Source organism: Rattus rattus, chromosome 3 (assembly GCF_011064425.1).
Source record: "Rattus rattus isolate New Zealand chromosome 3, Rrattus_CSIRO_v1, whole genome shotgun sequence".
NCBI classification, from domain to species: domain Eukaryota; kingdom Metazoa; phylum Chordata; class Mammalia; order Rodentia; family Muridae; genus Rattus; species Rattus rattus.
Window position 1 is genome coordinate 7,506,458 of NC_046156.1, and position 27,529 is coordinate 7,533,986.

The 27,529-nt window shown below is 44.7% G+C and overlaps 1 pseudogene; it reads left to right on the forward strand.

The window, feature by feature from the left end:
• Positions 1–1,546: 1,546 nt before the first annotated feature.
• Positions 1,547–27,523, forward strand: LOC116895212 (annotated as a pseudogene).
• The last annotated feature ends 6 nt before the right edge of the window (positions 27,524–27,529 follow it).

Below are 27,529 nucleotides of genomic sequence, written 5' to 3' on the forward strand. Positions count from 1 at the left end.
GATACCTAGCCCATGCTGTTCCTGTTTGAGGAAGAATGTGAAGAGAGGTGAGCATTCCGTACCAGACGCAGAGACATGCTTTCTAAAACATCTATCCACGTTGCCCCAACGTCTCCGTTCCAGTGAAGAAGCAATAGTAAGATGTTTAATGGAAACAGAGCAAAGAAGGCCATGCAGATCTCAACATACTTTTCAAATACATTAGTGGAAATATTACAGGGAAAAAAAGCCATAGGCTTCAAATGCTCTCTGACAGCATTTGCTTTCTGGTAGGTGAGAGGTAGATGTGTGCCTGAATATTCTAAAGGATTTACCTAACGGTCACAACGCTGTTAGCTTACCCACAGAAGAGGGCACTAAATGGCTACTAAGGGAGCTTAAAAATGGCCCAGAAAATGTTGACTGTGGACTTGGAACACTCCACAATCAGGGATCTAAACACCTCATCAGACTAGCAGACCATTCAAAGGAGGATACTCTTTTCTGTAAGTTACAACCATTAAAGACTATGTCTCAGGAAAGTCTGTTGTTGTTCTTGAAAGATTAGCCTTATAGACTTCAGCTTTTATCTTACAATGGAATCCACATACCTTTGCCAGGCTTTGGTGTGACTGACAGTGCTACAGTCAAGACAGAGAGAATATGAGAACTTTCCATTGTTTACTATTGGTTCAAATATAAGTTCCTGTCTCCCAGCTGCTTGAAGCAGGGAGCAAGAGGACTCGGACAGCATATTTCACTGAAGCTTTGGCAACCGAGGTACCCAACACTGAGAAGTTTTATAATCTTTCACCTTTGTAACATCACAGCTACCATCTCAGACATGAAGTACAACTGGAAGACAACGGGACTTTCAGCAAAATTTACAAACTCGAGCAAAATGTTTACTCCCAATATCCACTAGCTAGGGAGCTTTTGGATAGGCTCAGCTTCCGTCCCCAAGGACATTGCCCACATCTACATGAGTGGATAGTAAGTAGCCTTGAAAACGTTCAAAAACCACAGATGATATTGTGCTTTGGTTTGTTCTTGCTACTTGGCTCTGGCTAGCCTCAAACTCGCAGTAGTCTTCCTTCTCAGTCTCCTGGCACTGAGACTTCTCAGTCGCCCGGCTACACAAGCAGCTAAACTCCCACTTAAATTTTCAGAAGCACAGACAACCTTTCGCTCTAGCCCAGCGTTTGCCGCTCCAGTGTACACAGGAGATATAAAAGATCTGACTCTCCGAGTAAAGGTCACAACTGAGTGCAGGAAACGCCTGCCTGCGCCCTCTGGCCTGGATTCGGGTCCAGCTTTCCCCGGTATCCCTCCGGAGAGGACGCGACCTTCGGGCTCGGGTGACACGGGGTAGACAGCTTTTAGCCCGTGCCAAGGCGAGCAGTTCAGGCTCCAGCTAGGTCGAGGGCAGAGCGCAGGCGCCGAGGGCCTTCAGGCCCCTCCCTCTTCTGGCCCTAGTCCGGACCGGGCGAATCTCCCTCATCTAACCCGGCCTCCCAGGCCACACCCCCTGATCCTGCAATGACCACACCCAAGGTCTTCTGCTTGGACGGGTCATTCGCCTGTCTCTCAGCTGACGTCAATTTGGAAGCCTAGACTTTGTCGTTGTGAGAAGGGACTCCCCAGGCCACGCCCCCGAGGACTTTGACTCGCAGGCCCCTGTACCGCGTTCAAGGCCCGCCCCTCTCCGCCCTCCAGGCCACGCCCCCTGTGGGCGGGACCCCAGTCCGCTTAGCTTCTGCCGTGTGGTGGTCGGAGCCAGCAGAGCCAACAGAGCAAGAAGGCATCATGGCAGCAGCGCTCCGCAGAGGCTACAAGGTGAGCGGGTGACGGGGCGGGATCCGGACAGTCGGCCCTACGCGGTCGGGAGGCGGGCGCGAGCCTGCTGGAGTCCCCCCGCGCTGCCTACTGACCTCCGGCCGCTGACCCCTGCAGGGGTGGCCCTGTGGACCTGCTTCGCTCTCGGTCAAGGGGCTCAGACACTTCCTTTCGTCATCAACCCTTCTCGAATTCGGTGTCAGAACTCTGCTCTGGCAGAGGGAAGCACTTCCAGAAAACTTTGACTATAGTCCCACCCCAGGAAAGCATCAGTGTGTTGTTCTGTAGCTACGGGTGTGAGCAGGTGTTAGGATCCAAACTGGCTGATCCTGGGTGTACACAAAACACAGCTAATTCTACCAGAAGGAAAGGGAAGTGGGCTGCTCACGGCAACAGGGTTAGTACACCTGTTGTTTTGTAATGTTCAGAAAGGTACCCTTCCCAAAAACAAAAGGGAGAAGAGCCTACCGAAGAACTTTCATGAAGTTTGTCTTCTAAATGTTGTACCCTCCAGAATTTTGTTTCCTGAGCTCCGTTTTAGCCACTAATTGACTTAAATACTAGGGATGCATTCGTATAAGAACTCCATTTACACCACCAAAACTGCACTACAGTTGCCTGTGTTCCCAAAATCTGAGTTTTAGAATTTACAACAATTTTTTTATTGCGTTGATTGACCGCCCCTCTCCCTCACCCCGGCCATTACTATACAAATTAACAGGCTCTGAAAGCAGAAGCTGAAGGGGGTTTTAAGTTATTTTTAATTCTGACAACAGAACTTAAGGTTTTTTGGTGCCTCCAAGGACAGGTGAAGGAAAGTCTAATCCCATAACGAATAAGAAAATGCATATTCCTTTATCCTGTTTTCTACGCTGCTATAAAACCAAGACTCAAATTTCTAAGCCATTTGTCACTTAGTTGTGCTGTAGCTGCAGGCTGGAAGACTAAAGTTAGGATCGTTCCCATATTGGAATTCTTTGTTTTTGGCAGAGAGCCAGGAATAATAAAAGCAGTACTCTTATGATTTTAAAGTTTCAGAACGTTGTATTTATTGTTTCTTTATATTGGGTCTCATTTTGTAGTCCAGCCTGGTCGAGAGCTAACAGCTTTACCTCTGCCTCCCAAGAGCTGCTACCTTCAAGCCTGGCTGTTTTATTTTAATAATCTCCAGTTATCCTCTAGGATTAGTGAACTCCATTTTCCAGGTGTGAAAACAAATTGTGTATTTGGAACTATTCCCAGACAGGTGTTTGCAAAATTTTAACTCTGTGTTGCAATGCTAACCTCTTAATCCTATCCTGTTTCCTACTGTTTCTAAGCTGTCTACACACAAAGACACACATGCATACACGCATACACAGGCACATGTACACATTCACATATATAGACAGGTGTCCACATACACATACACACTCAAGCACACGTACACATAAACACATACAGACTGCTCGTACTTTTGCACAAGCAATGAGCAGGCCCCCATGTTAAGCTATCTAGTTGAATGACTAATTTCAGTATATAAGGAGCTCTCCACTTCAGTTGTATAAAAGGCACATGACCAGTTTTATAGAGTGTCGATCTTCATCTAATCTTGGAAGTAGAGGCAGAAGAATTGAGATCCCAAGGCTAGCCTGGATCCCACAGGGGCTATCCTGAACTACTTCAAAAGAACTTGTCCTAACAGAAACACAAACCCAATGATTAGGGTCTGCAGTGGTGGCACACGCCTTTAACCCTGCACTTACCAGGTAGAGGTTGGGAGCTCTCTGAGAGTTCAAGGCCAGCGTGGTCTACAAAGTAAGTTTCCAAGTCAGCCATAGCTACATCCTGAGGCTTGTAGCTACTTGTCTCAACCACACAAAACAAACAGCAGCACCAAAAACTGCACTTGGATACACACACGCGAGCACACACACACACACACACACACACACACACACACACACACACACTCACGGGGGGTTGGGGAGAGGGCCCACGTTTACTTCCCAGCACTGATGCTTCCCTAGCTCAGAACAATATGTAACTCTAGTCTAGGGAGTCCCAGCCCTCTTCTGGCCAGTTCAACATTGAATAGAAAATAAAATTTAATAATATTTCCTTTATACACAGGCATCCCTCTAGCTTATAGTGGACACTTAATCATAATGTGTTTAGTGCTGACTTTTAAAAACACAGCTCTTGAATAAACACATAGCCACATGCTGTGCTCACTTTGGACGGTCAGTATGGCAGTAATTACTTGGGGATGTGTCTGTCTGGAACTCCCTAGAGTACATAAAGCAGATGTACAGGCCAGAGGTTGGTAGTGGGAGTATGCAGTACGCACCCCAGTGGCCTAGCCAGTGTTCTTGCCTTTGGTTGATTGTTATCAGGTTCATTCATTGTGTCTATCATTATGTTTTTTTCCTCCAGGTCCTGAGAAGTGTCTCTCATTTTGAGTGTCGAGCACAACACACAAAAGCATCTCTCAAGCAGGAGCTGGGACTAGGGTTTAGCTTCGGTATGTGCTCCGCTTGTTGGCTTGAAGATATACCTGGGATATGTTTGTGAGCGTTATGTCTGTTAATGAGAAGAGCAGTCACCACCCACAGTTGGCTCGAGGTTCCTCACAGCCGCTGTGCTGCATCGCCTCCTTCTGTGTTCTCTCCGGCACATTCAAGTGTTCTCGGGCATCTCTCTAGGATTCTTCCTCTTTTTTCCCAAATGGATAGATAGCCCAAACAAATGAATCTATATGAATTGTCTTAACATACTCCTTTGTCTTTGGAGACAGTCTCACTATATAGCTCGCTGGCTGAAGCCTAAGGAGGAGATAGGCAGGCCTGAATTCTACCAAGACCTGCCTGTCTCACCCTCCCTAGTACTGAGATTAAAGGTGTGAGCAACCACGCCTGCTCAACAAGTATTTCTCTAAATACTTCTACGTAATTAAGCGATATGTAACGATTAAAAAAATGGCCTACTTTATCCGAGCTGCGGTTCCATGCTATTACGTGGCGTTCTCAGACCAGGGAGCAATGTGGTTTTGGAGGAAAAAAAGCTAGGTTTTCTTTCCTTTTTTATAAAAATGAAACATTCAGGTAAAAAAAAAAAAATGAGCTAAATCCTGGTTTCATTCATGTCCTAAAAAAAAACCTCAAGGGTTTTCACTTCAGATTGTTACCTTGCCTCTAGGTAGGGAAAAACCATTTTCTCTATTTTTGCTTGATCTCTGAAAAGTTACAAGGCTGAGCTGGTTAACATGCACTCAGTGCCCTTAGTAGTCTGAAAGTGGTTAGGTTTATTGCCTTTTATTTGAGTATAGTTGAGTGAAAATAGTCTCTCTCTCTCTCTCTCTCACACACACACACACACACACACACACACACACACACACACACACAACTGGAATTAAAGAATTTTCAAATGTTATGAGCATAGCAGGCTGAATTAGTGGGCCTTTGAGAGTAGTAAACGTTTACTCTGTTATCTGTTACTCTTTACTTTTTACATGTAATTCCCACATACTAGTTAGCAGTATCAAGAATCTGATAAGCCACTGAATTGCGGAGGCCAAGCAGATAGGAGGCGTTTGAAGGGAACTGTGAGCTCTGATGAAAGTGCACACCCCTCATACTAGTTAACAGTATTGAGAGTCTGACAAGCTACCGAATTGGCAGCGGGGTGAAGCAGATAGAGGCGTCTGGGAGGAGCTGTGAGCTCTGACAAAAAGTGCAAGTAACGAGGGGCCGAGGAGGTGCAAATTTGTTCTCAGCACTCAAGACAGAGGCAGGCAGATCTCTGAGTCCAAGGCCCAGCTGACGCAGAACAAGTTCCAGGACAGCCAAGGCTACACGGAGAAGCACAAGAGGACCAGCCGGTCTGGTTCTGACGGATAAAGTAGGTATGACGATGTGCAGTAGGGTAGCTTGAAGATTACGGAGTTTGTGAAAGCAGTTTGCCAACAAATAATAATACGGTAGACGCCTTTCTTTCCACACTGGACCCCATATGCAACCTTGAAGAATTAATCTGTGATCTTTGAAGTGAAGCTGTGATTCAGAAAATCCCAGCACAAAGCCCCAGGCTCCTTGTCTACTTCTGTGCTCACCACGGACTCGAAGCCACCCTTCTCTGCCTTTGTCTCCTGCTCCTTTTCTTCCTGTTTTCTTTTTCCTTTGTACTTAACTTTTAGTAGCGATATACCAGTATGCCAGTCGCCTTAGAGGAAGACTCGCTTTTTGGTGTCTGGCTATGTGCATTACTGATGGAAGTCCATGGCATTCAGCCATCCCCTTGGCCTCCGTGTCTAACCGTGAGAGACAGATCCGTCTTTTACACTTCACCTCTCAGCCCCTGCATAAAATGAGAATTGTAGTCATAATTATTCTTTTAAAAACAAAACAAGACAGTGTCTGCCAGGTATTCCTGTCTGGCCTGAAACTCACTGGGCAAACCAGGCTGGCCTTGAACCCACAGAGACCCTCCCTGCCTTGCTGTCTGAGTGATGGGCACCGGGTATGCTGCCCTACCTGGCTTGTCCTTCTTAGCTTTGGCTCTTACTCTCATTGCCTGAAATGCCCCAGAACACCATTAGCACTCCCTCACCCTTGTGTGGAGGATGGAGTCCAGGCCGCACACAGGCTACATAGGCAAGCACTTCACCAGTGAGCTCCATTCCACTTCATATTCATCATACCGATGCCCACATTGAAACACCAGATAGCACAGGTCTACAAATGTGCAATTAGCCATCTAGGATTACCCAGGGGCTGTGGCAACATAGTTGCCTATTCACTTACAGTTACCTAGTTTTGCATTGTGTAAACATTGTTTTAACACTGCCTGTTACCGATACAGAGGGTTAGATGCTGCTGTTATTATTTTGGGGGAGATTTCTCATTGTTTTACCATTTTGTTTGGGAACTTTCATCCTTAAATTGATTGGGGGTTCAAAAGAAGATGTAAATTTAAATTCTGGCGTTGGCGTTCTTCAGAAGTCTCCAAAACAAGTTTTATTGCTGACCGAGCCTGTTTGTCCTTCAGGCTGCCTCCTACACGCATATCTCCTGTAAGCAGATCTTAGGTAAATATAACTCCACTTGTTCCTTCGACTTTGCCTTTTGATGTTCTCAAACAATGTTCCCTTAGAGTTGACGGAGCAGCAGAAAGAGTTTCAAACAATTGCTCGGAAGTTTGCCAGAGAGGAAATAATCCCGTCGCCCCCAGACTATGATAAAAAGGGGAAGTAAAGTTATCACGTTACAGGGGAGGTCACCATGAGATCGGGTTACCTGCCTGCCTAGATTCAGTATAGTATAACCACGCTGTTGTCCTTCCTTTCAGTACCCGTTCCTCTCATCAAGAGAGCCTGGGAACTTGTTGATCAACACACACATTCCGAGAGTTGGGTAAGCCCTACATGTTTGGTACTAAATTTAAAAAAAAAAAAGAAAAGAAAAGAAAAGAAAAAAAAAAAAAAGAAAATCTCGCGCTTCTCTAAAACCTTGTTGCCAGTCAGTGGCTTTCTGCTTTTGTTTCCTATTTCGCAGCATAGTGCTTGCCTGCTTGGAGGATCCTGGCCCTCTGCACAGGCATTTTCCCTGTGTCTAGATGGTTTTGAGTTCATCAACTTGTTCTTTCATATTATAACGCCTAGGTGAGTGCTCTGACACCATAGGTGGTCTTGGCCTGGGAACTTTTGATGCGTGTTTAATTACAGAAGAGTTGGCATGGGTGTACAGGGGTGCAGACTGCCTTGAAGCAAATTGCTTTGGGGGTAAAGTGACAGAGACACCTGTAGTTTACCATGGGGGCTGATGAGGTGGGGTCAGTGGGGTAAAGGTTCCCATGGTCTGAGTTCCCCCCAGGGGTCCCAGTATGATGGGAAGGAGACAAACGGACTCCCCTCTACAGTCCTCTGGGCTCCAGAAGGAGCTGTAGCACGGCACACATACACATAAACACATGTGGGCATACATACAAAATAAGTAAAATGGCCATTTAAAAAGTGCTAATCACTTACCTGGGCTGGTAATGAGACACCAACAGTCACGTTAGGTTGATCTCCGTAAGAACTATAAGGAAGGTCAGCTAGCCAGCCTGGGGTTGTGATTACACAGCTTGAACACAGTTGGTTCTGTTGTCCTCAGTACTGGGAGTTCTGGGTGTCCGCAAAATGGGAAACTGTACACTTTGGCTAGAAGCTCCTGGGAGGCAGCTTGAAGCCATCATCCTCTTTGGCCTGCTGCTGGGTTACAGTGTTGAAACGCACTGAGCAATGTCTAGGACTCTACCCTTACAGACCGAGTCATGTAGCCTAATTTTAATCTGTGGTGTGTTACTGTCAGCCATGTTTGTGTATTGCTATCAGGAGAAGCGTGTATTAGTATATCCCGATGTTAGGTTCAGAGCAAATGCCAACTCTTTAAGTTTAGTCCTTTACGGGAGGCGGTAGCTCTTTTTCTTATTCAGAGAATCCACGCGACTAATTTAAATATGTTGCCTTTTGAATGTTAATTTTCCTTGGTAGCAAATGCCTGTGATTATTGCTGGAAATGATCCAAAGAAGTATTTAGGGGAGGATGACGGAGCAGCCATGATGTGTGTGAGTATGTTCTTCAGGTTTTGTCCCTATTTCCAGTGAGTGGGTCAGGGAGCTTGGGTCTGCTGCTTAAATCTGCATGTGTGTTATTGGACCGCATGCCCAAGACGGGAAGTCAGCAGACACGACGTGGGTGGACTGTCAAGGGGGGTGTCTTAGTAATCTCCTGCTCTGTTTCACAAGGAGAATCCACTTGTTTCTGGATTCCAAAACATGGAGCTTGTCCTGAGTCTGACTTTCAGAAAGTGATGTCTGCTGAACAGAACAGCAGGACCTTTCGTCCTGCAGCTCCAGATGGGAGCAGTTATCTGGGTGTATTTGTTTGTTTGCAGCCCAGGCTGTCTTCAATATCCCGGAGAAAACGCCTCATTTATAATTTAAAATGTATTCTGGCTAGGCACAGTGATGCACAGCTTAATCCCAGCACTTGGGAGCCTAGGAGGATCTGTCCTCACATCTCTGTGCCTTGACTCTGACCCCCACTCCCCTCTCTCTTCAGGGTCTCGAAAAGTCTGACTAGCTTTGAACTCAGAGGTAGCCAAGATGGCCTTGAGCTCTTATTCTCCTGCCCCACCTTCCTAGTGCTGGGACCACAGTCATGTGCTACCACGCAGAACTCAGTGTATGGAATGCCCAGTTATGTGGGTGCCTGGGCTGAAACCAGACCCTTGGGCATGCTAGGCCAGGCCCAGCCCTGTCTCATGCTCCATCCTCATCGTGGTAGAGGATAAATAGTTACAGGATGCCTCTTTGTGAGACGGACAGTATCATCTCATGGAAGCCGCTTCAAATCCTGGTATTAACAATTCACATTTAATATAGGTACCCTTGCCCCGCGAAGTCTCAAGTCGGGCTGCCTTTCAGCTCTGGTTTTCCTATCTGGTTTTTTTTTTTTTTTTTTTCTTTTTTCCGGAGCTGGGGACTGAACCCAGGGCCTTGCGCTTGCTAGGCAAGTGCTCTACCACTGAGCTAAATCCCCAACCCCTCCTATCTGGTTTTATAGACTGACAGATAGTAGATATTCAGTGAACATTCGAATAGATCAACCTATGTTAATTTCAATTTAATGATGAGTTTGTTCGAATGTGCCTAATATTTTAATATGTCCTGTAGTTTATTGGTATGCTAGTCTTAGGTTTCCGTTAAGTCAAAATGTTTTAAAATAGTAACCGTTTTAACATTTGGTTTACAATCTATTTGGTTTTTCTAAGAGCATTATAATTCTAGGCATCCATCTATCGTGGTGCCTTGTTAGCCACAGAGTGCAGCCCAATGGTGGAACGCTATTAGTTAGCGCAATTTGAGAACCTGGGTTTGTCCCTAGAGTCTCAAACAAGCCAAATAACACGTTGCCAGGTATCCACAATTAATAATTAACACTTAATTTTTCCTTGTGCCCTGTTTCAGGCCTGTCATGGGACAGAGCCCTCAGCAGGCTCTGATGTGGCGGGCATTAAGACCAAAGCAGAGAAGAAGGGTGATTTAATACGGCCATCAATGGCACAGAAGATGTGGATAACCAACGGGGAAAGGCCAACTGGTACTGCCTCTTTTCATGACCTGCTGCCGCCTGCAGAGCCCCCCTTCCTTCTCTTTATCATTCAGTTCTCTCGTTAGAGCAGTTGTGCATTAAAGCTGAAGGCCCATCCTAGGGAGACTATAAATAACTCAGTGGGCTCGTGAGCTATTCTAAGCCCTTGAACTATTCCTTCCAGATTAGTTTAAGTCCAAAGTGGAAAAGGCAGTAAGAATAGATAATCTCATCGCCAACCTCCGCCAGGCAGGCTCGGTCCAGGGCACAGTAGCCCCTTCAAGGGAAACAGAAAGCTTCAAGGGGATGTTGTTTGATTCTCAGCAGGGCTTGTGTCTCGGAACTGAACCTAGATCTCTGTGTGTACCTGGGAAGCACCACGCTGATGCCCATCCCCTGTAGAGGCATTCTTATTGTCATGGGGTTGGGCGTGTAACCTTGTGGTTACAGTGCTTGCTACACAGGAGTCACACCATCCTGGGTCTCATTCCAGTGGTGAGATACACTCTACTTATAAGGTTGGAGCAAAGGTGAAGAAGGGTCAGAAGTTCACAAGGTTATCTTCAGCTACGTAGCAAGTTCAAACCAGCCTGGGGTAATGAAAATATCCAAAAAAAAAAAAAAAAGATAAAAAACATCAGCCTATACCAAAAGGGCAGTACTTTGCTATTTGATGTTCTCTAAATCTAAAAACTTCCAAATATGTAGGTCTAAACAATGATATAATGATCCATTAAACATCAAAAAATGCAGACTTAAGAAGACTACTGACCATTAAAAAGAAAGTTTAATAAGCAACTCTAAGTTTGATAAATGAAAGCAATGTAGGTTGAGATGCACCTCCGCGGGTGACTTCAGGCTGAGAGAATGAGTACAGGGATGGCCAGGCGTGAGCACGATCAAGAAGGATAAGCCCAGGCCTGCTACGTGACCTGTTGCAAGGCCCGAGCCCCTGAGCGTGCAGAGATCGTTCATCAGCGTCCATCCTGGTCGTTTAGAATTTAATTTCTGAAATAATGTTTAAGTGAAAGGAAGAGTGGAGGAAACAGGCAGGGAAATCCAAAACTTAAATGTCGGTAGGCTACGCTGAGAGACTCAGAGGTAGATAAATGATAAATAGACAGTGATAGATAACAATTGGATAGATAGACTGATGGACAGATGTGATAGATGAAGAGAGACAGACAGGCCAGGACGACAGGCCCTCTTGACCTTTGACTAAGATGGGATGGAACAAGTCTCGCATGGTTATTTGAGGAAGGCGGTCTAGAATTAACAAATGAAAGTTAGAAACTGTAAACCCCAGCTCATTCTAAGGACAGTCTTTTCCAATAATAGAGCCCATATGTGTTGTCTTGGAAAGTAGTGTTTTTACTCATTAATGTGAGTGAGTACGTGACAGAGACTTCTCAGGGAGTGGTCTGGGGATGTCGTAGTTACCACTCCACGGGCTGTGAGGAGATACCATGACCAAGAGCAAGTCTTTAGGAAAGAAAGCATTTAATTGGAGGCTTGCCTACAGTTTTTAGAGGGAAGGGTCTGTGACCATCATGATGGGAAGCAGACAAGAATGGTGCTGGGCAGTAACTGAGTGCTTTATGTCTTGACCCTTTGGCAGCAGGCAGAGGGGGCAGATGGACAGACAGACAGGCTGACTGACTGACTGGACCTGGCAACTTTGAAACCTCAAAAGCTCATTCCCAGTGACACAACTTTCTCCAGCAAGGCCAACCCATCAATTAGGCCATACCTTCTAATACCTCTGTCACAGTTCTACACCCTGGTGACTAAGCAGTCAGATGTATTGTAAACCTATGGGGCCATGCTCTCATTCAAAATGCCGAGGAGATTAGGGGCAGTAATTTTCCTGTCTTGGAAAAAGAAAATCTAGTTTGTTTGGTTGGTCAGTTGGTTTTGGCCACAGTTCCTCTTAGCTCAGGCTGGCCTAAAACTCACTGTGGAGCATAGGTTGGCCTCAAACTCATGATGGTCCTCCTGCCTTAGCCTCCCAAATGCTGGGACTCAGACGTGAGTGACTCTGGAAGCATTCTGCTGTATCAGCATACTTGGCCGTGTCGAGCACTGTGGAGAAGCATCCGCCTCGGTGGGCTGTGAGGCTCACAAACCCGATCGCTCGCCAGCACAGGTGTAAAAGGCAGAACAGGGATAACAGGATGCGCTTAGTGTGCTCGATGCAGGATCGATTAGTGTGCTCGCATGAGCAAGGAATGAGGAAGTAGAGAGGCCGAACTGAACAAGCTAAGAGATGTAATTATGCAAGTAAACGTCACGGTTTTGAGAAACTGACTAGAATTCTTCCCAGAAAAGGCAAGTGCAGTGACTCAGGGAAATTAGAAATAATTTTGTTTTTTATTACCAAATAAAACCATAGTCGATGATAAACTGATAAATTATTGGGTTGGGTTTTTTTTTCTTTTCTATTTATTTATTTATTTATTTATTTATTTATTTATTTATTTATTGCCTTAACATAAATCCATTTGCTTAAGGAGGATAAAAAACACTTGGTCAATCTCTCTCTCTCTTTGATGCTAAACCGTCACTAAGGCTCTGTGGACTCTCCCTCTAAGCTGTATGGCTTTTCATCTTTTTTTTACAGATTCTCAAAAAAAAAAAATCTGTATCAGGATATATGGAAGGAAAGCTGTTTTGGATATGGGGATTCAAAACAAGAACTTCTTTTCTTTTTTTTCTGCTCATGTTCATTTCTTCTAAATCTTTTTCTGGGAAATGTCTTTCTGTGGAAAGCCAGTAAATATCCCTAGTAAGTCAGGTTTGCTGGCTGTGCTGCATGGGGGCAGCCCTCACAGCAGTGGGGTCCTCTGTTCATCTTTGCAGATTGCTTGTCCTATGAGACATAGGACAGCCCGGAGAGGAGCATCCCGTTCCCACACACATACTATGCTTTCACACTCTCTTTGCAGAAGGAACTTTTACTCATAACTCACTTCCCCCCCACATTAGTGGAGAGAGGCAGTTGGGTTAGTCTCACAATAAAAAACTGGCATCTGTACAGGTTTAGAAACCCATCTGGTTCTTCATTTCTCTTCTGTTAAGTGGGGGGGTAACACTGAGCCCGCTGAGATAGTGAGTTAACGTGTGTTGTTCCTTTCCCATGGCCACCATTGTGTTTTGTGTGCACTAGGTATTTTGTATTGACGCTGATCTAACCCAGATCCTAAAGTACCTGCTAGTAAAGCCTTCACGGGATTCATCGTTGGAGCCGACACCGAATACACATCGGAAAAAGGTAAACACTGTGCTTCTTTTTTTTTTTTTTTTTTTTTTTTCTTTTTTTTTTGAGCTGGGGACTGATCCCCAGACTTCCCCTTACTAGCAGCTCTACCCTGAGCTAAATCCCCAACCCCCAAACACTGTGCTTTAACAACAGTTCCTCCACGTGGGATTTCAACGGTAAATGTCAAGGTTCTTGTTTGTTTCCTTTAATGAAAAATACTTTTTAAGTTGGAACAAAAATCTAGTTGTGTCTTGATGATATTGGGGACGTAGTTTGCATGTCGGTTGAAAAATCTTTCAAAATGATTTTGTGCAGAACACCTTCATGACAGCTGTAGATGTGGGCATAATGGGGCACGCCATGGCTGCTGCCCCAGGGAGAGAGTGTAGGACTCTGAGGATCCTCCTCCTCCCTAGAGGATCTGCACAAGCTTAAACTAGAACAGGTGAAGCCATATATGTGGGTGGATTACTCACAATCCCACAGCAACAGCGGAAACATCTATACCTTGGAATCATGTGAGGATGTCAATCAGTGTCAGCTGGGGGTGGGGCTGGGAGAGTGTGTCAAATAAGGCGATGGCATATTGGAACACGCAATTTCAAAGCGTGCAGGAGGTTTCAAAGGTGACATGATGAAGGTAGTCCTGGCGAGAGCTTACAAGCACAGCTTGGGATTATAACGCAACTGAAGTGCTTTTGCAAGGGAGTTCTCAAAGAGAACTCTGAGTAATGAGGATGTCTCCATCTAAGGCATAAGGAGGGTTGTGGGAACCAAACCAGATCTGAAGAGATTACTTGAACCGTTGTCTTCCTCCCCATTTGGGAAGGTTTGAATCAGCTGGTCAGATGTTGGAGTTGGTCTCCTGAGGCTGAACTGGAAAAAACAAATCTTAATTGATACATAAGATTTCAAGGCAACCTTCAGTGTAGGATGTCTGTTGAGTCCACATCTCTTTAGAAATGTGTTGCTTGACCATGTAAAATGTATGTAACTTCTGCCAGGCGTGGAACTGCATCCTTCAACCCCAGTACTGCAGAGGCTGAGGCAGGAGGATCACAAATTCAGGCCAGCATGGATGGTGTACTGAGGCTTTGTCTCAAAAAGGGGACAAGGACAGGACTTCCTTTTAGGTCGTGGAAGGGCTGGACTCTACGCGTGCTGTTTACTCCCAGCCTTGTTCCAACTACAGAAACCAAGGCCCAAATACTGATTCATTGACAGCCCACAAAGCCAGAGGCCAACCTGAGATCAGTGATCTTGTGTCCTTTACTAATAGGCTTGTAGGGCTTTGGCCTGAGACATTTCTGATGCCGTATTACGCTATATTTTAAAGAGAAGATATTGAAGGCTGACTGCGCTTTATAAAGAGACTACTAGCCCATGCATATACAGAATATGAGTACTGTGGATGGTCACGCTTCTCCCTTTGCGTGTGTATGTGGCGGATCATGCTCTCCCCCACTCTCCCCCATAGAGATGGTTTCTGGCAAACTCAGGCCAAGCCTGACTGTCTCTGCTAACAAGAAGGAAGCTCAGGGCAGTAGCAAACTGGTGTGCTAACTGATGTTGTCTCCATGTTTCAGTATCGTTCTCACTTTGAAAACTGTAACTGAATCAGTGTTCATTACTGAATGCACACGGTACACTAGGTACTGATAAAAAAACCTGCCCGAGACTTATTTCTGGCAAGTGCACGAAGATACTTTGATTGTTAGCTACTAGCCTCCTAAAAAATATTCTTTTAAACAAGTGGCCGTTGCAAATCTGTGAGGTTCATGTTATCAAAATGTTTTTGCATCCTAGAAATTGTGTGCTTTGAGATGGGTCTAAACTTTTCGGGTTTTGTGTTTTTAGTTGATTTGAGACAGGGTCTCCTTTCGTAGACTGGCTGTCCCGGACTCACTGTTAGACCAGGCTGAACTTGAACTCACAAAGGTCCTCGCCTGTACCGCCTGTGCCTCCTGAGTGCAGGCGTGTGCCACCACACCTGACCTCATTCTGTCTCTGACCCGTTACTGTTGCTAATCTATGAGCCAGGTTTGTTATTATAATTATATATTTAAAAAGGCATTGCATGTAGAAGACCAGTATTATCCACAGTTTCCACTGAACATCTTAGAACATACTTTTCATAGGGCAATTACGTAGAGTCTGAGTTGGGGGAGGACCAAGATAGCTTAGTGAGTAAAGGCTCTTCCTGTCAGTCCTGATGACCTGAGTTTCTCCAGATCCCACGTGGTGGGAGGCAGAAGCAACTCCCACAAGATATCCCTTGATGTCCACACTTGTTCCGTGCCAGGCTCCTGCTCCCTACAGCATAAAAAAGTAACAATGTCCCCACAAATGTGGGAGAGCTCAGTAGATTGTTTTGCTTGCAAAATGATTTAACAGATGGACAGACAGAGAGAAAGTAGCTTACAGACAGAGAGACACCAATGAAGTTTAAGTTAGTGCTGTTTTCAGTTTGTATAGGCTTCATTCTAGGGATGCAGGGATGGTTTAATATACGGAAAACCGTCAACAATCCACTATATAAACAAACTGAAAGATAAAAACCACATGATCATTTCATTAGATCCTGAGAAAGCATTTGACAAAATTCAACACTCCTTCATGATTAAAGTCCTGAAAAGAACAGGAATTCAAGGCCCACACCTAAACATAGTAAAAGCCATATACAGCAAACCAGTAGCTAACATTAAACTAAATGGAGAGAAACTTGAAGCAATCCCAGTAAAATCAGGGACTAGACAAGGCTGCCCACTCTCTCCCTACTTATTCAATATAGTTCTTGAAGTCCTAGCCAGAGCAATCAGACAAACAAAAGGAGATCAGAGATACAGATTGGAAAGTGAAAAGACCCCTTATGGGGAGACCCTCATTCAAGTCTAAAGGGATGATGCAACCCCCAAGAACTCACAAGACCGTCCTTGTTGTAATCCACATGAGGTTTATCGATAGCAACAGTGCACTGGGTCGAGACTCTTATCCCACGCAGGGGCAGTGGATTCATTGAGGAGGCTGGGAGAAGAAGAGAGGTGACCTTTAAAGGGAAAACCACAACTCGAGGCAGGGATGGCGTCATTGGAAGGTGTAGAATAATAGAAAAATTGGGAAGAACTCTCTGTCCCCAGATTGTTTCTAGGAGAAGCTGTCTCCTTCTCAGATTATTTAACTTCATGGTCCTGCTAGTCCCTAGGAGAAGTTGTTTCCTGCTTCTCTAAGTTATTCTCTAAGATTTATGGTCAGCTAGTTTCTGGGGCTGTTAGAGCTTTGGCCAGTGTAATTATCCATTCTATAGCCCTAGGCTTCTTGGAACATCAATTCTGGGCCTAACCTGTTTTGTTTTTGTTTTTGTTTTTTCTGCTCTAAACTTTGTGTCTAGAGGCAACAAAAAACTTTTATCTTTCAAAAGGAAGAAGTCAAAATATCTCTATTGCAGATGATATGATAGTATATTTAAGTGATCCCAAAGTTCCCGCAGAGAACTACTAAAACCTAATCTTACACGTCATCCAAGTGGCTGGGTATAAATTAACTCAAAATAAATCCAGTAGCCTTCCTCTACAAAAAGATAAACAAGCCGAGAAATTGGAGAGCGGCACCTTCATAATAGTCCCCAAATAATATAAAGTACCTCAATGTGACTTTTAACCAAGCAAGTGAAAGATCTGTGTAGCCAAGAACTTCAAGCCTCTGAAGAAAAAATTGAAGATCTCCAGAAGATGGAAAAGATCTCCCCATGCTCATGGATTGGCAGGATTAATATAAGTAAAAATAAGCCATTTTGTAGCGATCTACAGATTCAGTGCAATCCCCTTCAAATTTCAATCCAATTCTTCAGAGTTAGACAGAACAATTTACCGTTCATCTGGAATAACAAAAAAACCCGATAGTGAAACACTATTTTGACCCAGGCAGCACTTATTTCTAGAAAGATCCCAAGCGGGCCTTGCAGCCATGGTTGTCCCAGGGGAAGCTATGGAAGATGAGGCAGAGACAGGAGGGTTTAGGATTCTCACGAGCTCAGCTCTGGCCAGGTGCTACCAGGCCCTGCTTTAGGAATGATTGACACTAAACCGTGCTGTGACCCCTCTTCGGCGTCTCTTCTGCGATCTTCTCCCAAAAGGAACTAAACATGGGTCAGCGATTTACTCTGACACCAGAGGAATCACCTTGAAGATGTCAGGTGCCTAAGAAAATGTGTTAATTGGTGAAGAGCAGGTTTCAAAAGATTGCGATGGGGCTTTTGATAAAGACAGGCGGGCCAATCGTATATGTGGGGCCTTTTGTTTATAGTTTTCAATGATTAAGATTATTTTAGTGTTATGCGTATGATGTCTTCTTTATTTTTGGTGTCTGCTTTTTTTTTTTTTAATGATGGTGGAGAGAGATTGGTGCTTGTCCTGTGTGTTCACCTTCTTTCACTGCTCAGTATAGAAACCCAATTTGTAGAAACTAGGTATTCCCTACTAACAGATTTCCAAGCGTCCACCCCTAAGTTGATCATTCCTGTTGATCTTGGATGGCTGTGTATTCTACTGCTCACTTAGCATGGGTCCATGGAAGGCTCCCGGTTAAACAGCAATGACTTAGCTAGTCAGTTGGCTGATTGATTGATTGATTGAATAGCAATGGGGATAAACTCAGGCTCTACTGAAATAGCCCTTATACCCACCACTGAGCTGCATTCCAGCCCTGCTATTACCTGTAATTTGAAAATAAACCCAAGTACTCTCCTCCCCCCCTGTGACACCACTTCTTGTCTATGTAGTCCTTCGCTGAGAACCAAGCCATAAGCCGTGTGGCTTGATGACAATGTGAGTTTTTGCTTCATTTAATGCTGATGTTCTAGGTCGCAGCTGGTGCTGTCGGCTAGCCCAGAAAGCCCTGGATGAAGCTACCAAAGTATGCCCTGGACAGGAAAACATTTGGAAAGCTGCTAGTGGGTAATCTCTCTCTCTCTCCTCTCCTTTCCCTCTCCCTCCCCTCTCCCTCTCCTCTCCCTCTCCCTCTCCCTCCCTCTCCCTCTCCTTCTCTCCCTCTCTCTCTCTCTGTATGTGTGCGCACACGAGCGTGCCCTGAGTAATGGGCAGTGCACATATCCACAGCTGTATAAAGACCAGAGGACCACCTCGGTGTCCTGCTTCTCTTAGCTTGTTTTTGTTTTGTGATACAACCTCTCCACTGGCCTGGGCTCCACAGTTAGGGTGAGCTCAAAAGGCTGTCTCCTGCCTCTCTGCTGCTGGGATTCCCTGGCACAAGCCTCTGCACCCAAAGCGTTTTCACATGGGTTCGGGGATCTGAAATTTCGGCTCCTCACGCTGGGTGGGCAAGCATTTTCCTGACAGCCACCGACCCTGCTCTTGAGGTGATCTTAGCACTGTGCTTGTTTTGTTGACATCCAAGACACTCATTGCATCTAAATATTTAGAAATTACCTCTAAAGAGCAAAAAATAGTGTTCTCTATTTTTGTTGGGAAAGAAGATTCTAAGGTTCCTCACTAATCCCTGAGCAGATTTTCTTTTGGCTATATCACTCACAGTTAGTCCTCTAAATGTTAAGAAAAAGAATGTATTTATTATTACATGCCTTCTGTATAACTGATACCCTGCTATCAATGTTAATATGTGCGTCCAGTAAAAGCGTGTTTTGGTAGGCCAGGCTGGCCTGACGCTCCTGAGATCCATCCATCCCGCGTCCTGGATGTTGGGATGGTGTGCATGCCATCGTGAGAGATCAGGCACCTTCAAGCCTGGCTTCATGGTTATCTCTGTTGGTCGTTGAGACTTCTCCTCCACTTCTTTCTGCCTCAGTTCCCTTCAGTAAAGCAGGGTGGTGGAAGATGACTCCATGTCTGCCTACATCTGATGTTTAGCTCTAAGCTTTCTGAGTGTTTTCTCTCTAGCCTGGACTTCTGCACGGAGCTCCATGCCTATACAGTGGTCTCTGTCACTGTCTCCCCTGTCAACTCGCCCTGGCTTTATTCTTTCCCCAAAAGGCGCTTTCACTTCTTTCAAACTCCACTACCTTCCTCGTTGATGTCAACAGAGCATCTCCCTCTGTCCATTCTACGCGTGACACCTCAGCACACACTTATTCCCAGCGCCACCTGCTGCGCAGTGTGTCGTCGGCAGCCCCTTACTCTCACCAGAAGCTGTGCCATGTGAGACAGAGTTGACAGTCGCTATTCAAGAGATCCTGTCCTTATACCCTCGGGCTTTACTTTAGAGATAAGTTAGTCATCACGGACAAACACAAAGAACGCAGAGCAACACAGATTAAGTCCCCAAAGCGAAACCTATGAGGTGGAGACATCAAAACCAAAGGGACAGAGACAATGTTACAGAGAGTAACAACGAATCCCATTCAGCAATCAGTGACAGCCCCTACCTTGGACCCATTAAAAAGCTATCCCTGGGCTGGAAAAAACGGTTCCAGTGGTTAAGAGCATGGGCTGCTTCTCTAGGGACCAGGGTTCAGTTCCTTCCCGAACCCACATGGCAACTCACAACCGTCTGTAACTCCAGTTCCAGGGGACCATGGCACCAGGCATGCATGAGGTGCATGTATCTGTGCAGGCAGGCAGAGTACACATACACATCTTTCTTTTTTTAAAAGATAGCTCTAAGCTACGGTCTGTGTCACACTTAGCCTTCATTTCAGCATCGTGCAGAAATAACCAAAATATTGATGACCCATAGAGGAGAGATGGAGTCTGAACAGCTCAAAAACTAAGAAAAGTCTTTATGTCCTGAGACAGCTGTGTACAATTAATGACAAAAAAAGAATGAAAACCATCAGCCCTGGTAGGCCAGCATGTGTGTAAAAACAAGGGAGACATTTGCATTCCAGTGTGTAAACTGCCTCTGGAAAGTTAAAAACACACATACTGATACCATTGTTTACCCCCTGGGAGGGGGCTGGAGTGGGTGACTGTAAACAGGTGGCTGTAGGCAGGTGGCTATAGGCAGGTGGCTTGTAGGCAGGTGGCTGTAGGCAGGTGGCTGTAGGCCCAGGCAGGTGGCTTGTAGGGCAGGTGGCTGTAGGCAGGTGGCTTGTGGGCAGGTGGCTGTACACAGGTGGCAGGTGGCTTATAGGCAGGTGGCTGTAGCCAGGTGGCTGGGTATAGGCAGGGGGCTGTAGGCAGGTGGGGGGCTATAGGCAGGTGGCTTGTAGGCAGGTGGCTTGTAGGCAGGTGGCTGTAGGCAGGTGGCTTGTAGGCAGGTGGCTGTACACAGGTGGCAGGTGGCTATAGGCAGGTGGCTGTAGGGCAGGTGGCTGAAGGCAGGGATGACTGAATGAGGAGGGGAAATGTTTACTGAATATCCCTTTTACTTTTTGGAACATTTGATTGGGGGATACCTGTCTATTCAAAAGTTAAACTCAAGCCAAATATAGTGGCCCATGCCTTTAATCCCAGCACTCAGGAAGCCAAGGCAGGTGAGCCTAGGCTGAGGCCAGCCTGGTCTACAGAGCGAGTTCCAGGACAACCAGGGCTATATAAAGAGACCTTGTATGGAAAAAATAATTGAGCTAGATAGGTGATTCCATGGTTATATATGAGATGCTCTCACAACCGTCTGGAACTTCAGTTCCAGAGGCGCTGATGCCCTCTCTGGTCTCTGAGGGCATTGCATGCACGTGCAGTATACTTGAATACATAGAATAATGACATAAAATAAATTAATCCCAACTCTGAAGTCACAGCACTCAGCAGGCTGGGACAGGAAGAGTTTAGGCAGTTTGGGCTATATGACAAAATCATTTAAAAAAAAAACAACAACAACAAAAATAAACAATAAGCAGTATATAGTGACACATTTATAATACCAGCATTCAAGAGGCTGGAAGGGAGGATTGCTCTGACTTCAAGGCCTGGGGTATTTAGCACAACCTTGCTCCAAGCAAGGTCCTTGAAAGAATTCTTGGCTTAGAGGGATGGGCACAGTTAAGATAGATAGAAGCAGGGAGGGGGCAGGGTCTGGGAGATCACCGCTCAGGAATTAGAGTGCTTGTTGCTCTTAAAGAGGAGGATCACAGCTCTGGTCCCAGCAGCCACAGCAACTGCCTCACAGTGGTCAGTCTGTAAATCAAGTTCAGGAGCCTGCACGATGCATGGACCGTACACGCCATTGCACACGCGGCACAAACAAATTAAACATGGAGAAACAGGGTGTCACCCACGGGAGTTAATCCTCCGCACAACCTGGTCACCTGCCCTACCTCAAGCAACTTCTCCCCCATTATGGCGTGAAACCTGCTGGACATGTGAATCCAGCGGCTGGGCGTCTGGTTCCTTGACCTGAGCTTGGTCCGCGTCAGTCTCTATTCTACTGCAGAATTTATGCTTCTTATAACCTCTAAAACTTCAGATACCATTTTCTTGTTATTCACTGCACCAGAACAGTTTCCAGTGATCTTAATGTTCCACACCTACTAGACTCTTTTTTGATTTGTTATTTTAAGGCACATGTCCCATTTTATAGTAAAATGTCTTTTTATAGTGATACCAAGCAAAATACTAAAACAGCCATAATTCTATCACTCAGAATTATAGCAAATACTTTATTACTTCCCTGACCATGTTTCCCTAGAGTGATCATCATACTGTTTGAAAACTTCATGTAACAGTGCACGGTAAATGTAACAGTGCACGGTAAATGTCACGTAGCAATGTGTGGTAAACGTTTTTCTACCCTGCGATGCATGTTGATGGTATTGGGCATGATACAGCTCTGCCCATCTCTTACAGCATGTGTTGGCTTTCATCTCCCGTCTGATATGACGAGGACAGGAAGCATCATGTCTTCTCTGACATGTTTCTTATGCTAGTTTCCTATGTAGGTAATGCCTTTGGTTAAAGGCCCAGTATGGCAGAGCTCTATAGTGTATCCTGAAAGTCCCAGGTACTCTGGAGGCTGAGGATCACAAGTGTGATGCCTGCCTGGGCCAGCACAGTAGGATCAACCGGGGATGTTCCCTAGAGTCAGTCATCCATCCGTCTGTCCACCCACTCCCTGTCCCTAAATCATTGCAGACACTAAAAGGACAAGAACACTGCTAGGTTTTCGTGTATCTGTACCCAGAACCTCAGTCTAATAATGAGAAATATCAGATAGACCAAACTCAGGAGCAGCCTTCAAAAAAATCTTCAAAAGGACAAAGTCAGAAGCTAAGACAGGGATTACAGAGTCTGGAGGTTCTCTGAAGTAAAGCGGGGTGGGCCTGGAGTTCACGATCTCTTTGGCTACAGAGCAAGGCCATGTCTTAAACATAGAAAAGAGACCTGATGGCAGTGGTGCACGCCTTTAATCCCAGCACTCAGGAGGCAGGAGTAGGCAGAGCTCTGAGTTCAAGGCCAGCCTGGTTTACAGAATGAGTTCCAGGACAGCCAAAGCTACACACAGAAACAACAACAACAGAAATAAATATATTGCAGGTCTCTTTGGCACATGTGCCTTTAATCCCAGTACTTGGGCAGAGGCCAACCAAATCTCTTGAGTTTGAGGCCAGCTTGGTCTACAGAGTGATTCCACAACAGCCAAGGCTACACAGAAAGGCCTGACCAAAACTCCAAAGGAAAAACATAGTTTGAATCAACTAGTGGTACTGGAAACAGACAACAGGATAGTTGGTGGGGAACCCCCCCTGGCTGGAGTCTGTGTAGAGACCTGGTATGGAGTCTGCACATCCATAAATTGATTGCCCTCATCTTACCAAGGGGGAAGCTTGCTGTAACTTTTCTGCAAGCCCACAGTGAGGCTAAAAATAAAAATAAAAGAGTTTTAAGGAAAAAATTTTTGAGATGCCCTTTAACCATTTCTCCTTAATTCTAGCACCAAGGAGTTTCATTTGCTACTTGAAAATGGCGGCGAAAGCTGAACTGGCCAGACTCAGGTTAGCCAGCAGCCTGGGAGGTTGACTCGGCCGCTGAACACGATTTGCCTCTATTCACGAAGGCCTTTGCTGGAGATATTGCCAACCAGCTCACATCCGATGCTGTGCAGAGATTTTTTGGAGGCTATGGATTCAACACTGAGTACCCAGTAGAAAAAGCTGATGCGGGACGCCAAGATCTATCAGGTGAGCTCTAGCATTTGTGTCTGAGGGTACAGGATGTTCACAAATGACAACAGTGGGTGTCAAACAACTGGTGGTGACATTTGGACCGCAATTAAGTGTAGCTGCTAAAAGGGAAAGGCTGAACCAGCAAACAGCACAGGCACGTATCACCTGTCTAACGCCACCTTAGACTCTTTCAATTCTTTTTAACCAATTACAAGCTACATTTTTTGCCTCTGAAGATTATATGTTTGTCTTGTGTTGGATGTTGGGTGACATCTTTCTCTTTTTTTAAAAAGGTGTATTTATTTTATATCTATGGTACTGTATCTGCACGCACCTGCATGCCAGAGAGGATTGATCCCATTACCACAGATGATTTGTGGAGCCACCGTGTAGTTGCTGGGAATTGAACTCAGGACCCTCTGGAAAGAGCAGTCAAGTTTTAACCACTGAGCCATCTCTCCAGCCCGGCTTCTCTTAATTAGTTGAAACTGTATTTACAGTGAAAAGCCATGTGTCCTTGAGGAACTGATACTTGACTCTGAAATTAAGTTGGCAATTAGAAAAAGGGTAACTTCATAAACTAAAGATAGAAATAATGGCGATATTCTCCGCTTGTGAAGTTAGTTATAGTGTATACTTACTCATACCCCATGTTCTGGCACACTAGCCCAATTTTCATATAACAGGAAGCCTTGCAGTCATTGAATGCCTACAGAAGAAAAGCTCAGTAACTGTACCATTATCAACACTAAAGATCATGGGGCTGGAGACAGTTTGGCAGCTAAGAGCACTGACTGCTCTTACAGGACCCTGATTTGATTTTCAGCACCACATGGGGGCTCATGTGTAACAACAGTTCCAGGGTATCCGAGGCCCACAGGCACCAGACACACATGTGGTGCACATCCATACATGCAGGGCAAAACATTCACATACACAAAACAAAAGTAAGCCATTCAAATTTTGTCTCCTGATTCTCTGCCCCTGCAAATCCAAGCACAGGAAAACTGCGCACTGCAGTTTGCATCCCTAACTAAGTTACCAGTCTTCTAGAGGCTATTTTGCCTCTCCTAAAGCCTGCAACTGTTTCCTGTCCAACCACTTGACACCCCCACCATAACAGTGAATGAATGTGGCCCGAGGTTAGAAGCTGGGAGTGGGAAAGAAGGTGGATTACTAAGTTAAAGCCCAAAGCCTTTAATGTGTGTTTAGTAGTAAGAACAGAGAGTGACTGGGACACAGCTGCCAAGAACTTAGCTAGAGAGGGCGTGAATGTCTGTCTCAGTAGTACTGAACCTTACACTTCCCAAACACTTTGAAATACAAATATTATTTTCTTTGATGTTATAAAGCTACCTTCTAATTTTTGTAAAATAATTTTGATTATTTAAATATTCCCTAATAAAATAACATTCAGCTGATTGGTGATGGCACTCACCTTTAATCCCAGCATTCAGGAGGCTGAGGCAGGGGATCTCTGTGAGTTTGAGGCCACAGCCTGCTCAGCCAAGTTCCAAGACAGCCAGAACTTCACAAAGAAAACCTGTCTCGAAGAAACAAACAAACAAACAACATACATGTATATATTTATATTTTTTATATTTTATATATAATATATATACTAAATAATTAAATCCCGTTAAATCATATATTTATATTTTATATTTAATATGTAACCTATAATGTATATTATTATATGTGTATATTAAAATAATATCTAGTGTGTTATTACATTGTTATAATTTACATAATATATGATATATGGCTTACAATATAGCATATGTACAACATATATATAATATGTTAATGTTTTATATATACAGTATATAGATGTATTGTGTTATGTATTAATGTTATATATTATATTAATATACTATATAGTACTATATTTAAATTTTTATTTATTGATATTATTAATTATAAATTATATATGTAGTATTAATAGTATGACATATAATATTTAATTATACATCTCATATATATATACATATATGATATATAATAACATTTCAGTTTGGTGCTGCAGTAGAGCTGAGACATCAAATGAATCGAGATGTTTCAACAACTTTGTGTTTTTCTTTCAGATTTGAAGGTACTGCACAAATTCAGAGGCTGATCATCTAGTGAGCATTGAAAAGTATAAAAAATTAACAGAAATTACTATGGAACGATGATGCCCTCATGTAACTCACTCAAGAGCACATTGCTGCTTCAGGGGAAAGGGCTTTACTGTCTTCCCAAAATGAGATAAAAAGCGGCGTCGCAATCTGTGCAATGGGGTCCCCATGGCGGGAGGTTGCCTCTGTTGAGCTCCACGGTGACCCTTTCTAGATAGGTTTGGTTTGGACGGTGAGTGGTCAGTCCTTGGCCCCGAATTGTGTTAATTTGCTCCTTGATCACTTGAGATGGAGAAATACCCTGGAGTTCTAACGTCATTCAAGTGACAAAAAGGATGTCCTGTCCGCGAAAGAACTCTGGATTCTACACAGACACTGAGGAATGCGGTGGATCGGGACCCATCACACTGTGAAGAGAGAGCATTTCTGTGCTGAGCTGTTTCATAATTTTGATTATATTTCCTTGTATTGCAGGAGTAAAAAAGTTTATATGCATTTTTCCATTATAAAACTAAAACTTTCTGGAAAATCTTAATTCTGAACTGGCATTTTATTTGTCTTGATTACAATAATTCAATAAAGCTAGCCTTAACTTATTCTTCTGTGACTTCTTTGGTTTGTACAAACCCCTGTGCTGTGTACACAGTTGTGTTTCACACATAGAACTTTAAAAGGGATTTAAAATAAAACAAATGTGTGCGGTGTGTGTGCTGTCCTGTGTTGTGTTGTGTGCAGTGTGTGTGTGCTGTCCTGTGTTGTGCTGTGTGCAGTGTGTGTGGTCCTAGGCTGTGTCTGTGTGCAGTTTGACCAGTTCTTACCACTAATTCCACAGAAGATATGAGCATAAAATAACAGCCACAGTTGTGACACTGGTATAAAGTATTACAGAGGTAAATTAAGCTAAGAAGGATGTTTTCTGATTCTCTGAACTTTTGATGTCACCCTGTGTTCTGACAGATATGACCCTGAACCACACGCCAAAATAAACATTTCCTATGTTGCTTTTTTGTCAAAGATTTCTTATCACAGCAACAGAGAAACAACCAGCCTACTGCCATAGTCTGGTTCCTCATACTACCCACACCGTGTCCAACAAACTACAAATCCAGATGGTGCCATGTCCCTTCCCTCCTTTAACACATGAACAGGAAGAGCCTGAGTCCGAAAACCTTTTATGTCCAATACCATCACCATACAGGATACACCTCAGGGAACACACCCTTTTTTTTTTATTAATCATTCCATTCTTGACATCTCAAATGGTATCCCACTTCCTGGTTACCATCTACCAACCCCCATCCTACATCTGCCTCCCTGCTACCCTTAGCCTGTATGAGGTGCTCCCCCACCACCCACATTCTCCCCATTGCTCCAGCATCCCCCACGCTGGGTATCAAGCCACCAAGGGCCTCCTTCCCATTGCTGTCAGGCAAGGCCATCCTCTGCTACACATGTATTTGGAGCCATGGGTCCCTCAGGTATACTCTGGTTGGTGGTCTAGACTCTGGGAGAACTGGGTGGTCAGGCCAGCCTATGTGGAACACACCTTTATTAAAGAAATAAAGAGAAAAGAGATGTCCGCCATGGCACATACCTAGAATACCAACACTGCTGAAGCAGAAGGATTAGGAATCTGAGGTAAACCTGTGTGACGCAGCAAGACCTCTGGAGAAAAAACCAGGCTGCATAGATAACACATGCAAGGCAAAACATTCATGCACATAAAGTATAAATAAATCTTAAGTAAAATGTTTTAAAATTTACTGTAGGGCAAGGTATAACAGTGGTGAGTGTCTGTGCTCTGCATGTTTAAAGCCTTAGCTTTGATACCTAGAACACTTGACCTGACCAAGGTTCTAATCTTAGCTTGAGCTGTCACATTAAAACACCTTTGGGATGCATGTGCATCAAAAATGAACTGTGCTTTCCCTTGGTGCTGAGAGCTGTAATTCCGAGGTCAGGCTTTGGGCTGCTGTCTCCCCTAGTGCCCTTCCCGGACAGAAAAGACCAGGCAGGTGTGGCCTCTTCATTTGAGGGCACTCACCCACACTCATCCCAGGGTCTCACCCCTCTGGACAATCAGAGTAGGGACATCCTGGGTTCCAATAAGCACGAAGGGATTGACAAACGCCTGAGTTAAGGACAA